Genomic DNA, 6,000 nt, shown 5'->3' on the forward strand with positions numbered 1-6,000 from the left:
GATGTTCATAGGGAGATTTGAAACGCTCCAACATATTCCTGGGAGTCTAGAAGTCCACGTGCCTGTGCAGGATTACTTGCGTGACAGAAAAGCCTGAGAACACCTTTATCTCTCACCTCTGTCTGATCATGAGGCCCTGTGCAATCAGAAAGTAAAGGCTAATGCAGGGTAGTAAATTGCCAGAGCCCCAATATATACACCAAGAGATCTAAAGCAAAAGGTGGAAGGCTTACTAGTTCAAGGCATCTAAGGAATTCTATGTCCAATCATTAGCTGACTACAAAACTAATCAAGGAGAGATATCAGGAACTAAACAAAAGGTATACAGACTTGACAGAATTAGTGCAGAAAAGTCACTAAACAAACAAAAAAATAGCAACAAAACAACAACAAGCAACTATAATAAACCCTGGAGGCAGTAGGTACCTGGTTTCCAGAATTGCCACATTATATCTTCTAAAATGTCCACTTTTCAATTAAAATTATAAGATATCCAAAATAACTGAAAAGTATGGCCCATACACAGGGGGAAAAACACCTGTCATTAATAGAAATTGTCCTTGAAGAAAGCCCAGATATTGGACTACTAAACAAAGACTTTAAATCAGTTATTATAAATGTGCTTGAAGAATGAACGGAAAACATGTCTCCAGAACTAAAAGAAAGTCTGAGAATGATTGATGTTTCATCAAATAGAGAACAATAATGAAGAGATAGAAATTATAAAAAGAACCAAATAGAAATTTTGAAGTTGAGAAGTACAACTACTAGAATGAAAAATTCACCAGAGGAGCTTGACAACAGATTTGAGCCTGCAGAAGAATCAGCGAACTTGAAGATAAATCAACTGAGATTATTTAGCCTGAGGAACAGAAAGAAGAAAAACTAATAGAGCAGAAGAAACCTATGGGACACCATCAAGCATCTGTCATAAGCATAATGAAACTCCTAGAAGAAGAGGAAGGAAATGAAGAGGGAGAGAGAATGTTTAAAGAAGTAATGACCAGAAACACCCCAATTTGATAAAAAAAATTAATCTATACATTCAAGTTGCTCAACAATCTCATTAGGGTAAACTGAAATTGATGCACATTTAGACACATCATAGTCAAATTGTCAAAAGACAAGGACAAATAAGAGAATCTTGAAATCAGCAAGATAGAAATGAGTCATTTTTTTAATTAAGATTATGATAGTTAACAACCTTGTGAAATTACAGTTGTACATTATTATTAGTCATGTTTTAGGTACACCACTTCACCCTTAGTGCCCTCCCCCCACCTCCCCTTTCCCCTGGTAACCACCGATCAGTTCTCTTTGTCTATATGTTAACTACCACCTATGAGTGGAGTCATACAGAGTTCGTCTTTCTCTGTCTGGCTTATTTCACTCAACATAATACCCTCAAGGTCTATCCATGTTGTTGTGAATGGGACGACATCATCCTTTTTTTATGGCTGAGTAGTATTCCATTGTATATATATATATATCATATCTTCTTTATCCAATCATCAGTTGATGGGCACTTAGGTTGGTTCCATGTCTTGGCTACTGTGAATAATGCTGCGATGAACATAGGGGTGCATGGGACTTTTGGAATTGCTGATTTCAGGTTCTTAGGATAGATACCCAGTAGTGGGATGGCTGGGTCATAAGGTAAGAAATGAGTCATTTTAAGGGATCCTCAATAAGATATTCCATTTCTTATCAGAAACTATGGAGGCAAGAAGGAAGAGAGATGACATATTCAAAGTACTGAAAGAAAGACTATCATAAATAATTTTATATCTGACAATATTATCCTTCAAATTATCCTGAAAGAATCTGTGACTAGAAGACTTGAACTACAAGGAATAATAAAGCAAATACTTCAGGCTGAAATGAAAGGACACTAGACAGTAACACAAATCCAGACAAAGAAATAAAGAACACTCATAAAGGCAATTATATAAATAAATATGAATGATAGTATAAATGCATTTTTGGTTGTAACACTTTTCCACTCCTATTTGACTTAAAAGACAACTGCATAGAGCAATAATTATAAAACTGTGTTGATGGGCTTATAATATATAAAGATGTAATTTATACGACAATAATTGTACAAAGGAGGGGCTATATTGGAGCAAAGTTTTTGTGTACTAATTGAAATTAAATTAGTATTAATTGAAACTACATTGTTTAAATTAAGATGTTAACTGTAATTCTGAGGACAACCACTAATGAAATAACTAAAAAAATAAAAGAAATGACAGGTGAATTGAAATAACATACTAGAAAACAACTATTTAACATGCAAAAAAAGGCAGTAGTGGAAGAATAGAGGGACAAAAAAGACATAAAAAACAAGTAAAGTGGTAGACATAAATCTTATCTTAGCAGTAATTACATTAAATATAAACGGATTAAATACTCTAATCAAAAAGCAAGGATTGGCAGAATGGATTTAAAAAATAAATATAATCTAACCATGTGCTGTACACAAGAGATACACTTTCAAAAAACAAATAGGTTGAAAGTAAAAGGACAGAAAACATATTCCATGGAAACAGAAAATAAAAGAGAGCTGGAGGGGCTATACTAATATAATTTAAACACTATTCCTAGGTGGGCCAGGTAGGAGACCATGATTAATCTTCCCTTACTGATTAACTTCCATTAGTCTAGAACTAGTAATTGTCTTTTCTTATTTGCATAATTTTCCATGTATTTATCTATGATTCCATCTAAACTTCTCACAAGTTGTCTAAATCTCCTTTTAAAATGTTCAGATGCATCAGATATTTCATCAATTTCATCTTCCTAATGGAGTTTCTCAGAGCCTTCTGCCATGCTCCAATAAAGATGGGTTACTCTCAACACCTGCATTTTTCTCCTGAGGTCTCCCTTCAAGAGCACCATGGTTAATACCTTTATCTCTCTGGTGGGTCGGAAATACTATTTTGGTTTGCCAGGTCTTCTCTGTTGGTTTATTCCCTCAATTTGGTAGAACTCAGCCTCCAGTAGCTTCCTGGGAAAAGGGAACAAGGAAAAAAAAATTTCAGAACTTACTTCTCTGAAATTTATTTATTCTACCATGAAACTTGATTAAAATTTGGCTTAGTATAGAATATTAGGTTGGAAGTCATTTTTCTTCAGAATTTTGAAGGTTTACCTCTATTGAACTTGAATTTCCTCTATTCCAATGAGAAATATGCAACAATTTAAATTTTGATTCTACGTGACCTATTTTTTTCTTTCTAGAACAGCGTCTCCAGTGTACTAAAATTTTACAACGCTATGTCTTTTTTTTAGGATTTTTTTTTTTTTTTTTTGCTGAGGAAGATTGACCCTGAGCTAACATCTGTTGTCAATCTTCCTCTTTTGTTTTTTCTCCCCAAGGCCCCAGTACATAGTTGTATAGCCTAGTTGTAAGTCGTTCTAGTTCTTCTATGTGTGATGCCACCACAGCATGTCTTGATGAGCAGTGTGTATGTCTGCGCCCTGGACCCAAACTGGTACACCCTGGGCCACTGAAGCAGAGCGCAAAACCTTAACCACTTGGTCACAGGGCTGGCCCCACAGTGGTAGGTCTTGATATGAGTCTATTTCATTTATTTTTGGGGGCACTCTGGGGGCTCTTTTTTCTCACTTCCCTAAGGATATAAGGTAAAGATTTAGCTTACACATAAAATTTGGTGATCAGTGCAAGGCACACAGGAATAAAAAACAATTAGCAAAAAGTAATTCTCTCCTAGTCACTGATCTAGAAACACTATAGACAGATAATTCTTGGTCAACTCAAGAAAGAAAGAGGTGTTTAAAGTAAATCAATGGATTGTTTGTTTTAACAGATCTTCAACCCAAACTGTAGCGACTAAGGCAGTGACATGTATAAACATACTATTGTGAGGTATGAATCCTTTGTAAAATTTTGTTAAATCTAAATAGGATTGGAATAAAATTTAAGAAAATGTGTTCTATCATCACAATCCTATTGCTCAAATTTTTTCTTTTCTTCTTCTTTTTTTCCTGAAGCTGAAATCAAAGCATTCATCCGAAAACATACTACTGAGTGCATAAAACATAGTGATTTTTTAGAAGATATGCTGTATAAGAAAAAGGAGATGAAAGAAGAGAAAAGAACATGTTTAACTTGAGAATTTGGCAAATATTTTGATTGGATATTATTTTATTTGCAGTATTTTATCTCTTTAAATTTTGCAATATAAAGATAAATAAATTATATGTGGACAGTAAAATATTTAATGTCAGCTTTTCCAAAATACACTTTTTTCCTTTACCAATCTGTGAAGATTGACAAAGGGAATTTAACAAAGACGTTTTACTCTTTCTTTCTTATCTCATTTTAAGAGATAAAGCTGGTAGACACCCCTATAGTTAACTATATTCTATTCCCAAGTTACTTTAATTATTAGATTAAAGAATGTTAATTCCTAGAGGCAGTAATACTTCAACAGTTTATTGAACTTCACCAGAGGGAAAACACTCCTAAGGATATGGTTCACCAGGTCTGTGCTCTCAACCATTGAATTTAGACATTTATCTAGACACTAAATAAATGATACGAAGCTTATATAATAAATAAATGATACAAAGTTTAGAGGAAAATTCTGAGAGAGAAATTTAACAAGTGCATAATTAACTTTCATTATCTTGATGTTACTAGTGAAACCAAAGGCTAGTAAATGCTGAATGAGCCTCATAAACTCAATTTTTAAAATCAGATAGTCTTTGAAAAAGAATTTTTGGTTGCAAGATTTAAGATGATTATATTTCTAGATTCTCAAAAAATATTGAACTCTCTTATTCAATCACATAAAGACTGTTAATTTGTTAACTGCATAATGAAGTTACTTGGTTAAAATAGGAAGGAAAAGAATCACAAGGTGAAAAAGGAAATGAAGTGGTAATTGCTACAGAAATTTGGGGAAAAGGGGGCAGAAGTTATCAAAGATTTGGGAACCGCTTTTTAACACCAACCTACTCAAGAAACAGATATGAGACTGGAAGTCCAACTGAAAAATATTTATTTACCTGAATCACTACTGGTAACAATGTGCCATTTTGAATAAAGAGTGCTCACCTCAATATTCTGACGTAGTTTTACCATTTATTGTCACATCTAAAAATTTAAAAAGTCAAGTTGTCCTGGTCTTTTGAATTTAGCATTTAAATCCTGAATTCCCACCAAAGGGTACATGTTCTTCTGAGCCGGAGAGTCCTAAAGACTTAAGATTTTAATTCTGTCTAAAAGGTGAGCCTCGGCCTTTTTCTTCCCACTTTACTCTCCTCCTCCCACGACAGAACAGTCTGCAACAACGACCGAGATGATGAATTGTACAGAACCTAAATTAACTCCATGAGCCTTTTAAATGTTGATTTCTAATTCACAAAAGCACACTCTCATATGAGAGGATTATACCACCAGGCTTCAAATAACCACATGAATGACTCTATTGTGGTGATTGTATTAAAGTGTATAACTGGACTGAATGGCCACATGCTCTTGAAGGTCATAACTTGTGAGGAAAAATTAGTTAAAAAATAAATCTCCAAGGTGCTGCCAGGAGTGATCTTCCAAACTATTTCATAACACACAATTCCTCCAGGTAGTATTCACCATGGAAGTTGTTCTCTTCACGACAAATGCCGGAGTCGCCCATGAAGGTCTTCCCTTGCCAGTGCAAAGAGAGCAGAATGAGAGAGAACTCAAACTTATGTAGTTCTCACGCTGTAGTTTTCCAAACTTTACTAGGAAAATCTTCACACCTATAGGAAAACTCAAAGAATAGTATATTTAATTTATTATAAAAGTGTTTTATAATTGTACTTTTAATATCCTTTTAATCTATTATTTATAAGATCTCGTATATCCAAGTGTTTGAGTGTTTGTTCAATCTTGTTATTAATTTTAAGTTTTATTGCTTTATAGTAAAAGAATGAGGTCTGTATAATTTTCAGTTTTTAAAATTATCAGTATTTTCTTGCTGGTCTAAT

At 33.9% G+C, this 6,000-nt stretch overlaps 1 long non-coding RNA gene across 1 annotated transcript in view; it reads right to left on the minus strand.

Annotated features, from left to right (window-relative positions):
- The window catches only part of LOC124242191 (uncharacterized), a 79,550-nt gene extending 73,807 nt beyond the window's left edge, over positions 1-5,743 (minus strand). The window contains exons 1-2 of the long non-coding RNA XR_006889389.1: positions 5,624-5,743; positions 2,911-3,010 (exon numbers count right to left, since the gene is read on the minus strand). This is a non-coding gene — a long non-coding RNA (uncharacterized LOC124242191). The remainder of the gene's footprint in view (positions 1-2,910; positions 3,011-5,623) is intronic.
- Between the last annotated feature and the right edge of the window lie 257 nt (positions 5,744-6,000).

This window comes from Equus quagga, chromosome 7, assembly GCF_021613505.1.
Source record: "Equus quagga isolate Etosha38 chromosome 7, UCLA_HA_Equagga_1.0, whole genome shotgun sequence".
Classification (NCBI taxonomy): Eukaryota; Metazoa; Chordata; class Mammalia; order Perissodactyla; family Equidae; genus Equus; species Equus quagga.